The sequence below is a fragment of the Prorops nasuta genome, unplaced genomic scaffold, assembly GCF_024137725.1.
Source record: "Prorops nasuta isolate Cenicafe-Biocafe unplaced genomic scaffold, Cenicafe_Pnas_1.2 PNAS00001, whole genome shotgun sequence".
Classification (NCBI taxonomy): Eukaryota; Metazoa; Arthropoda; class Insecta; order Hymenoptera; family Bethylidae; genus Prorops; species Prorops nasuta.
In genome coordinates, this window is record NW_027116798.1 from 6,069,382 (window position 1) to 6,081,236 (window position 11,855).

General features: G+C 35.9%; 1 long non-coding RNA gene across 3 annotated transcripts; it reads right to left on the minus strand.

The window, feature by feature from the left end:
- Positions 1 to 1,194: 1,194 nt before the first annotated feature.
- LOC136773922 (uncharacterized) lies at positions 1,195 to 4,427 on the minus strand. Of its 3 annotated transcripts, none has more exons than XR_010822698.1 (4): positions 4,279 to 4,427; positions 3,987 to 4,180; positions 3,489 to 3,678; positions 1,195 to 3,290 (listed from the first exon to the last, which is right to left on the minus strand). It is a non-coding gene; the product is annotated as an uncharacterized lncRNA (long non-coding RNA). The 3 variants fall into 3 exon arrangements; XR_010822692.1 differs by having other exon boundaries at positions 1,195 to 2,948; positions 3,162 to 3,678; XR_010822685.1 differs by having other exon boundaries at positions 1,195 to 3,678.
- Between the last annotated feature and the right edge of the window lie 7,428 nt (positions 4,428 to 11,855).

Consider the following 11,855-nt stretch of genomic DNA (forward strand, 5'->3'; position numbering starts at 1 on the left):
TATAAAGATGAATCCTTTAGTAGTAGTTTGAAAACTTTCTTAATCAGCTAACCATTATGTTTAGCAATATTGGCGTAGATTTGGTATTAATTAAAATCTGCATTGTAGAATAAGATTCGAAAGAGTCAGTTAACTTTCCATGTTGGATATAGATGCGATTATGATATGCAATGTAATTCCAGCAAGCTATCAGATAATATTTAATATATAGATCCTTTATTAATAATGTAACTCCATCAATTACAGTCAAGTTAATGGAGTTAATAAAAGAAACAGAAAGAGAGAGGAAGCAATGTGAAAATAACAAAAAGATTAGGACGTTACAAGAAAGGAAGGGACACAAAAGCTTCAATAAAAATTTAGAAAAGGCTTTCAAATATTTTGAAGAAGACGTTGCTAAACTCGGAAACCAAGCAATTAGATATTTTTTAACTATCACTTCTTTCAAGAAAGAAGAAACAATTCAGAAAATAAAAAAATTAATTGCAGGCAATGGTAATTATAAAAGCCTATATATATGTGTATATATATAGAGGGTGTGTCATATTATTTTCCCAGTTCAAATTCTACAGAAATATAGATTTAAAAAAGAAACCAAATTTTTACAGTAAAAATCTTATGCGGCAGTTTTAGAAGGCATGCAAAGAGTCCAAAGGTTTTGTGATAATTTACCGTGCAAGTTAAAATAGAACACCCTAAATAATCATTATGAAATTTTCATTAATTATATAAAAGAAAACAGATTAAAGATATAGTAAAGTTAAAAGAAGTAAAGCAATATATATAGGAGTAGGCACACGGTTGGATCCCATTAAATTTTATTACGATAGATTCATGTCTAGAGTGCAAATGATTTAAGAATAAAATTCTTAATTCACGCAATTTTCTTGTTCAGTATTTAATTATACAGTTATTCAGCGTTAACCGTGCTCCTTGTTTCGATGTTGCTATTATAGTTCTGGGATTGGCCAAGCTATCCCTGAGAGATAGAAGTATATATCATCAGATTCTTTAAGAAAATTTTATTTAAGTGGTTAGATTATACAAATAACGTATATGAATTTTATTTCTAATATTTTTCGCTTTATATGACCATGCAATTTAGCATCGGTTACTCGGAATCCTTAAATTTGTTTTTAGAATAACAATAGGTCAGTTGTGTTTTGTGCAAAAACATTTATATTTTTCTAATATTAGATTTTGTATTAATTTACAGAGTGCTATATTGAACGCATGACACCTTCTCAAATAGTTGGACAAGGTCCGGTAAATACCACTCTTTTGAAAATAAATATTGCTCGGTGTATTTATTATAATTTAAATTAAACTGATTTATATAAACAACGTATTCTATTTTCATTGTATTTTTCTGAACTATTTAACTCTCCATCAAATACTTCTATGCTGGCTGAATGGCTTAGCGATTACTATATATGCTGTCACATGTGCTTCATACAATAATAATTTCTTCGTTGTAATTTCATGCTACATCCGATGTGCTATATGCAGAGATTAATTTTATGCTAGTTTATGACAAGAGCTAATCAGATTTCAGCATTCAACAACAGCAATTGGTCAACTCTCTGTTCACCTGTTGCCAAAAACCATCATGAGATTAAGCATGGGAAGTAGGAGCGGATCAATCATGAAACTCCAATAGAAATGTCATTGGTCAACGTAGTCAGCTGCTAGCCCGAACATGTAACACCTCTGGCAAACTAGCAAGAATAGAAGCATCGTATGTCCTTGCCTGTAAAAAAGAAGTGTAAAAAATTACTTAGAAACAATTGGTTTCAGTTTTACGAAGCTACAAAATTATAAAATTCTTTATACAAATCTTGAAAGAAACAAGGATGAAAAAATTCACTTAAAAATAATTATAAATTAATTATTCGTGTCATTAGTAGTTGCTGAAACGATGCTTTATGAAAATCTTATCGAAGAGGCAGAATCCTGTAATTGAAATAATGGTGGTTTGCAATAGAAATTTTCCCGCCAACAAAATATCTTCGCCAAATGTGATTATTAATTACTATATCATAATTCTTTAAGATTTGTTTTCCCAAAGAAAATTCTTTAGTCCTAGCTGACTTCTGACCCAGCAGATGAACTCCTCAATATCCTCAGATTAACTGTTATGATACATATACTGTAACATGAAATCTGCTATTGATGTTTCAATAATATGCACATTAACTAAAATATAAACTTACTGCTCCTAATTAAAATACTAGTTTATCATCTCTTGTTTCAATCGAAATAGTTTTCAAGGCTGCAATATCTCCAGTTATATAACATCAAGCTGCTCTGTATAGTTGTTAACTCTAAAGATTTTCAAGTCATTTATAGCCAGATAGGTATAATCAGTACAGCAACAATCTGTCTAACAAAATTCCTAAATGCTCTCTCATCAAAAAGGAGACTTTTTATTTTATATTGGCGTTATTATATATTACAAGGAGCAAACGAAAAATGTCCTTTCAAAGAATCTTATTACAACTATGTATTTTTTTTCATCAGAATATAAAAAAAATTCAAACAAACACATATACGAACTGTCTCGAAAGCTCATTTTAAAGTTTAGTCTTTTTTAAACCATGAATATATAATAAAAATTTACCAAATTCGATTAATTGCAGATGAATGGTATTAAAGAAATGAATTTGGCCATAATATGAAGTAAGTATTTTTTTAAAAGACACTCCACAGATTATTTAACTGGTTTGCAGAAATTTTACCTTTTAGAAATGTTTGCACAATACTCTTGCATGCTAGTTGATGTGTTAATCAAATCCAGTCAAGACAAGCTTCATATATTGTCTGTGATGTTAATACCTTTGAATATTTGATTATCTTAGCCGAAAGGTAAATTGCCTCAAGTACATCTATGGAGAGCTGGAGTTTTGAAAACTGCAGTATCCTTGTGTCAAGCCAACTCCATTATTAAGCTGTTAATAGAATGCATAATATAATAATAAATGTCTAATTTCAACATTATAAATTCACACAATTCCGATTACTCTAAATTCTATGACTAGTAATACACAATATAATACATATATATATATATATAGATTTACTAATGTAATTTAGTGGTGCAATAATTTCATCCAGTATCGCTTTGCCTATTAATATTGTTTCTGGAATAGCTAAACTATTACCTTCTAATGCTTCCTGCATAATATCCCTATAGTGGCTATGGATACATTAGGTCTGTTCTTGTTACCTACACTTTTTACACTTTCTGCACTTTTTCATATTTCTGTCTTCATCCTTCGTATAAGTTGGAGCTGTAAAAAGTACATAAAGTGTTAAAAGTGTTGGCAACAAGAACAGATCTATTGAATGCAAAGATTTGTTAAGGATATGCCAGAGCAATATTAAAGATAAAGCAATATCTATATTAACTACTTACAATTACCTATGTCACTATATAAATTTTATATTGGCATAACCAATTGAATACATTTATTTATCTGTTAAGTTACCTGAAATTTATTCACATTTCATTTGAAATGTACACATAGTAGAATAACCTCTTTATTGGTTTTCCCTTTTGACAAAAGGTACTCTGGTTATGGAAAACATTGAAAGGAAATACATACTTTGATTCCCAAATAAGACAACATAAATTTCCTTAAATCTGGTGGTGTTGAAATTACTGGTTCAAGGCCTATTCTATTGGACAAACAGAAAGTAAAAGTTTTCATTTGATGTTGAAACGATATGAAATACCTCCAATATATCCTAACATGTTGCTATTATGACTTACAAAATTCATAAACATTTCAAAACTGTAAGCTCGATACTAGAATATTAATTATACTAAGTGGAAAGAGTACTGCATACATTTTGATCATAGTTTTATTGCTCCATGACCTAATATGAAATTCTCTATAGTATGCTAAATGTAAAATTTATTTTGTTTCTCGAAAGACGTCTAAAATTCTTATGTATTACTAATCAAGATTTATTCTTTAACTTACCATCTAAAAGGTACTGTAAGCATATTAATTAATATGCGCACACAATTGCAACCTCCTCAAGACAATACTGGAAAGATTTTTGTTGTTAACAGTTGCTGTTCATTCTCCAGGGTGAATTTGAGTTTACTATGATAACACCAATCCAAATTGCTCAATTAGTGAGCAGTGAATGTATTTTACACCTTGTAGTTTCCCTGCAATATACAGTTAAATATATACTCTGCGAACAGAAAATATTATTAAGAACCTATCAACAAGCTGTTTATAAAAATCCTACAATCATCAGAATTACCTCTAATATTAAGATATCATTGTTTCCTAATGTCTGACAGCTACTTCTCTTTCTATGATGATTTATTCTATTAACGTCATCCCAAGTTACTGATTTGGTGAACGATGAAAGCATTCCATAGCTGGTAATTTTCCTAGAATATAATAAGTTTTTACAAAGGATCAAAATCTCTTTATTAGAAGAATATTTGGGATTAAACAATAAAATTTATACTTATCTAAACATGATAATTTTTACTATCCATAACCTTTTCTAAAGACCATTTCTGCTATTCCATATTGTTCCGCCGTTCAAACACACGCATATCACACATTCAAATAGAAATGTCAACTAAATAGCTGTGTTCTAACTTAAGACAGCGCTAATTTGAGAATCACTCATATACTAAAAATTTATAGATGACCGTGCACATTTGCCAATTTGGCCTAGTAATTTTTCGGAGAAAATTCCCTCTACCGTTCCGATGACAGGGAGTGGGGGAAGCTGTTTTGTGGTGTGGAAGGGGGATTGGTGGGGATAAGACTCTCTTAGTATGGTAGTGGTGGGGATGAGGAAGGAAAGGATCTTATAGTGGGAACGAGTTTGGTTAGGGAGGCTGGGGGTATTTTTCACCCTATGTCACAGTTGGAAGGTCTTATAATGGGACCGAGTTTGGTTAGGTAGGGGGTATTTTTCACCCTATGTCACAGTTGGAAGGTCTTATAGTGGGACCGAGTTTGGTTAGGGAGGGGGTATTTTTCACCCTATGGTACCGTTGGTTAGTTATCCTACGGGGACCTAAGTTATCATAAGGGGCCCTAGTTGAGGGAAGTTTTTTCACCCTTCGAAGTCGATGGTTAGTTACCTTACGTAGCCTAACTATTTCCGACTCTGCTACACAGATAAACTAGGTTGAGTTAATTGCTAGTTCCAGTAGTCACCGCTAGGTGACTGCCTTCCTTAATCTTCTTTTGCGCTAATGGTATTTTAATATTACGTAATTACAAACACGGGTGAACTAGTTCAATTTAAAGAAGATGTTTGACTAAAATTATACATTCGCGGTACCACGGGATACGGCTATAGAGAAGCTAGCCTTCAAGAGGAGGATGTGGATGAAAAAGGAGGAGGAGGAGGATGAGACATGGAGACTGGATGAGTAACTGATAGTAAAACTTTAGTTATTGAATAAAAAACAGTTTTAAGAATTTTTATAGCCTTCCCTGACTTATCTTTTAGCCATTTTTAGTTTTTCAGGTAAGCATATCATACGATCCATCTAACAAGCAGGCTAGGTATTAGAAAGGGAAAGATTTGTCAGTGCACTTCATTTTTTTGGAGGGGTAGGTAAAGCAAAAAAAAACATAACTTTTACCTAGACTTTAAGAAACTGTATTGGCACCATTCTAGCAATTGGAGAACTGATTGTAGAGTGTGCAGATATCTTTTAGAACGGATATGCTCGAGCACCGGACGTCTGAGATTGTGCCATGACTTGTTCAAAGCAAACGTCTAGACTAATGTTACTTGATTTATGACCCCTTTAGAGTCCCGATTTTATCATATTCTCTCATTTTTTTTTGTCTAGCTATCGAGAGGAATGTGCTCGTAAATTTTCCCGTTTCACTTTTCACTTAAGAAAAGTCTGCAACACGTTTATGCAATTAAAAGAATTCTGGAGAACCCACTGGTAACGTGTTATGACTTGTTTAACGCAAATTTTCCCTAGTTCACTTTAGAAAAGTCTACAACATGATTATGCAATTAAAAGAATTCAGGAGAAATCGCTTGTAACGTGTTACGACTTGTTTGACGCAAATTTCGTAAGCGGGCAAGAATACCCAACCATTCAAATATTAACTTCCAATAAGAATGCATCTCATCCCTTCCACCATTTTTAAAACCCTTGTTATTAGCAATCGGGAAATTTCAGTCAGTCAGTTTTCATTAGAAGCTTCAAGGAGGTGAAAGATCCAGTGCAAAGCTATATTCCAAATATTTTCCTTGCTGTACCACAGAAACTCTTTTGGGTGGTAAGAATTATTCTTTTATTATTATTCTATTTTCTTGCTATTCTATTTCAATGTTTTTCTTTTCTCAATTTCTATGTTTTTTCACAGAAAAATGGATTTAACCAAGATCAATGCACTTGCAAGTGTAACTTACGAACCTAAGACTTTCGTAAAGCTGAATACTTTTCATGAGAATAAGGAGTATCAAATCACTGAATTAGTGAAAATTAAGACCAAATATGGAGAGAAAATAAAAGCGAAGCTGGCTACAGACGAATGGTTCTTCCTACCCTCAAGGATGATGAAATTACTGGAGTCGATTGAACTAATCAAAGAACTTCAAAATGCTGCATCAGCGAATACATTAAAAATCTTATATGTTGGAGGACGATACAATAATTTAGAATTTAAAGTTACCCAATGATAATCATAAGATAAATTTTGGAAATGTTTGTAAGGAATGTTTTTAAGGAATGACATCAATAAATGTTTAATATATCTTATTTATTTATTTTTTCTTTATCCCTCGCTACATTAGTAAGATACATATAAATCTAGTCTATTAACTTACATTTCTAACAATACTAGTAAGCGGGTTATATTCAACGATTTTATCATGTATAATTAAACAAAACACAGTAGTATTACTTGGAATATTTCTAGTACAATCAATCTCAATTTTAACGTCAACAGTACCTGACTTTATAGATTCATTTTAATGCGAACAATCGATGACGAAGAGAGGACCGTATTCCACAAAGTTTTTGTAATTAAGCATTGGTTTCGATTGTTTTTCTCCTGCATAATATGGATGGATAAATTTAACATACATATCATATAATACAGAATAACGGTTTTTTTCGCTATCACTATCAATTAGGTCATATGGATAAAATTCTGAATTCAGATAGACTTTAACATCACGAACAGAACTGTCATTGAATCTAAGCTCCTCCATATGTTGCGTACTCTTCTTATTTTGTCTAAATGCTAGTATAACATATCGAGGTTTCTCCAATTGTGTTGCAGCTTTTACGGCCCATGTATGCCTCTGTGTTTCAGGTAGAAGTGGATATTCGTAGAGTTCCCAGGAACGAAAAGCCATGGTTAGACTTTTGTTTTGCTCAATCAAACATAGAAATTTAAGTTTTGTATAATCATTCAGTGATACATGAGGAATCCTCCACTGCACTTTTTGCAAATCAATTTTGGAGTTGATGATTTTTCTCGAAGAATGTAGTGAATTTATATCATCACCTGCTCGAATAAGAACGAGTTCATGACGTGCATTTATTATAACTCTTCTGTAGTCTTCACAAAAACCCAACAGCATTTGCAATGGTACACAAAAGTTGAAATGATTCGTAGACCTGTGATCTGTTAGAAACCATCCTGAATGACGTAGACTTGCACTTTCCTCAGCAGTTAAGGAGATGAGATTCTTCATGGAGCTAGTAATACCCACATTCTTGCAGCGATCAATCTCAATACCATTCAATTCATTACGAATTTCATCAAACAAGAATGCCATGGAATTACAGTCAAGTCCTACGACATCTTGGGTTGCTGCATCCGGAGCACGGGTTCCAACGATTATCTTTCCCTCAATGTAGAGATAACTTTCACAGGGTAGAAGAATTAAATCTTGCTGTTGTATAGGAATTCGAATTTCATCACTATTTCCCAATGAGGCATTTTCATAAGGATTGTATGCATGCATTTCCATTTTAGTGATGCGATTCTCGAACACTGGTTGAGCGGTTACATCTAATGGATCCATTTTTATTTCTAACGTTGAAACCCAGTGATTGTAGAAAGGTGATATTTCTTCTTGTTAATGATGCTTCAACGTTACCTTCGCTCAATGTATTTTGTCCTCCAGCGTTACCTTCACTCAATGTATTCTGTCCTGCTGCAGCAGTTGGACTGATAGGCTCATCGAGTATCGATGATTTATAAGTATTCTTGTAAATCAACATTTTCTAATATGTAAACGAATTGTGATTTCTTCACCTCCGAAATTTAATATACGATCTTCCTGATCGAGAATACGCAAGGTGAGACGGTCAATTACTTTCGCAATGACAGGCAAGTAAATGACGTTCTTCGGTGTTTCTGCGATTTTATAACCAGGTGGGACGCTTGGAAAAAATTCATGTATAACATGTCGAGGTCTACCGTTTGTGTACGCACCCGCTGTAATGTTGCATTCAATTCGTAGAATATTGACTCTTATAATGTTTACGGGCTCGTCTGATTCAGCTATTGTGTTCGGTGGAATAAAACGATCTGATGAAAAACCCAACAAAGAGCCTATATTGTTAGGTTGTGTAAAATCAATCTGATATTTACACTTTATTTCACTTTTTAATGTATTATTATTATGCACGTAGAACAATTACTTCTTCTTCATCACCTTCGAACATCTGAGCACGTAAAAAGTCATTTATAGCATTGAGCTCATAACAACCTGTAGGTATAGTTAGCTCCTGATCATCAACGTAAAATATTTTGTTTGTCTCATCAACATTAGAGATTGAATAGAAGCTCTGAAAGTCTACGAGACCGAGTTCATAATGTCCATCTCGAAGATCGATCGGGGGGAAAAAATCTGACCCCAATACCGAGTCACGACCAGAGACTGTAACTGTTAAAGACATTGTTCACGTAGAAACTTGACACACAACTGACCACATATGCTTGAATCATACGATTGATATTGGTCGTGGTTATAGTAGATTATAGCAGGAGGTCCAAAATATTCTACAAGTTCAATTGGAGGTTTTAAATTTCCGAAGGAATCGAAATACTTAACGTGCTTATTACGTTTAACGTAAGCGACCCAATGTGTTCCAGGACCTTGTTCGTCATCAAGACTCACAATTGCGCACTCATTGCGTTGCGCACTTTGAGGTAGAGATGTACGCATAAAGACTCCCCGAAAATGCGGTATTTTACGGCAGAAGGTTTGATAATTGCATATTACTAGTAGGTCCAGATTTACGAAGTCCATTTATTTTCTTTTCCTTTTCGTTTTCACTCCCTCTCCTATTCGACTGTATGGTGCGAGGTATAAACCTTGTCCCCGTCTCGCTTCCATTAAGCGATTGTGTCGATGCATTTCTTCCAATTGTTTTTTGGCTGCTATGGTGTCGTTTACAGCCTTTGCTATACCTGCCGCACCGCCAGCTAATGCGCCCACCGCACTCAGCAGCGAAAGCAATGGTAATAAACCCTCCCGTTTTGTTTTAGTAAGTGACTTTTTCCTCAATAAACCACCTCGTTTTTTCGGTACACGATTTTTTCTTTTCTTCGTACTTTTTCTAGACACTCGCAGTCCTAAGCCGAGTTTCCGTTTTGTATTCATTGATGCCCAGACAGCAGTCACTGCCGCTCGTTCACCTACGGATGAGTCACTAGCTATGATACGTTGTTGTGCACGGCGTGCAAGTACTTTATCAGCATGATGACGCGAGGGCAGGTCCTTATACACTGAATATGCGATATCATGCTCACGGCAAGCATCATTCAGAGGGTTTATTCCTCGATCACAACGTGCTAACCGTTCATGAAGGCGAGTACCTGGACCGCAATAATTGTAGCCAGGTACATGCAGCTCGAAGGGTAGTTTAATTAGCAGCTTATTGAAAAAAGACCCACAACCATATCTCATCATGTCATGCTTTCCTAACAGGTTCGTTGACACATCCAGCAATTTTTTATTGAAGGCGGTATTCCATCAAAATGATCTTGATTACGTAAATTGTAATGTTCCGTACGGGTACGATATTGTTGCACTTCAGGATCTGCACGAATGTGCTCATGCAATTTACACCAAACAAATCGAATACTGTTTGGAAAGCGCTTCAATAGTAAAATTTTTGGAATGTATACAAGCTGCTCAATAGTTAAATCCTCCAAACGTAGCACATCTAACATTAACAACGGCATAATGAGAACTGATGAGATAATCTGCTTCAAGCCTATAAATATCTTGCATGATCATAGAGTTTTACAGTTATGGATTTCGTAAAGCAACCACTGCACATTCGTGTCTCCAACGCCGATTGCTTTATTGTCGGTGGGGGTTGTGGAGGAAGGAGTAAACGTCATGGATCCCTACTTCCATCTACAATTCGTAGTATAATTTGCGGACCCTCGAATTGCGGTAAAACAAACGTACTGCTTAGTCTCGTAGAAAGTCCTAACGGTGTGAGATTTGAAAATATTTATGTATACTCAAAGTCGCTTTAACAACCCAAGTATCAATACCTTGAACGGTTATTAAAAGGACTAAAAGGTATTGGATATTTTAAATTTTCATACAATAGCGAAGTTGTAAAGGTAACTGAGGCGTTATCCAATTCTATTTTCATATTTGATGATGTTGCTAACGATAAGCAGGATTGTGCGAAACAAAGTCCCAAGTTGGTTCCGAACCTGTGGTCAGAAGGGAAGGTCTTATTCTAGAATAAAGTATTCAAAGCCAAGATAAGAGATAAAAGGAGTTTTTATTTGAATAAATAAAAATATACAAAATTTACAATATATATATATTTACAAGAACCGCTAGACTAATTATCGACTTTCTCGGGAATTTGCTCTCGTCAACTTCTAGGGAATTTCGGTAGACGAAGATTCCCTAGAACCCCAGAAACCAGAATTCCCCAGAAAGGAACGCGGACTTAGAAGCTCCCGGACTGGGCAATTTTCCCTGGGATATTCCCCAGTAAAATCCCCAGCCACGGGAGGAAGCGAAGTAGGAGAAGTGGTTTTAGGGAAGGGGAAGTCCCCTTACCCCTCGGCCTCCTTCTCCCAGAGCTATAGTGGCTCCGAGTCACCCCAACCCCTAGGGTGAGTTCTACCCCTCCCGCTACCCGACTCGTCGAGAGCCCTGGACTTGAGGGTCGGAACACTGGGTCCGAGGTAGTCCTCGGAGGCAGTGTGGAGGGGAAGGAGAGGGTTAACTTCTCCCGGGCAGTCCCCGGAGAAATCTCCCTTAGGAGGGAGGATATTGCCGCAGAGGGGTAGTCCCCTCTTGGTAGGCGGTGGGTGTTTGGGTGATGCTTACCAAAGTAGTCGACCCGTACAGTTCGCCGGTGGAGGCGCTCGTTTAGTTGGCCTGGTGAGGCGTTAAAAATGCCGTAAAGGCGACAAACTGCTGCTGTTGCGGCTGCTACGCTGCTGATTGCGGCAAGTTTGGGGTGCGATGGGTCCTTATCAAGGACCCATCTATATAATTCCGCTGCACGAAACTTGCCAGCGAGAGAGCTGCTCGTGGCGCTGGCCACCTAGTGGTCAGGCGCGCAAGCTGTGCCGCGGCCGCGACGCGCTAGGCAGCGTTGCCAAGTGTAGTATAATTATACTACCGTAGTATAATTTTCCTATAGCGTAGTATCCTTAGGATACTACGCTACAGTTTCTGTTCCCTGCGGGATCCTACGCTATAGTTTCTGTTCACTGCGGGATCCTACGCTACAGTTTCTGTGCTTGCGGGATACTACGTTTTAGCCATTAATCTTAAGTCTCGGCGAGGGGAAGTTAGAATCAGAGGGGCGAGGGGATTTCTAGGGAGTTTGTCCGTAG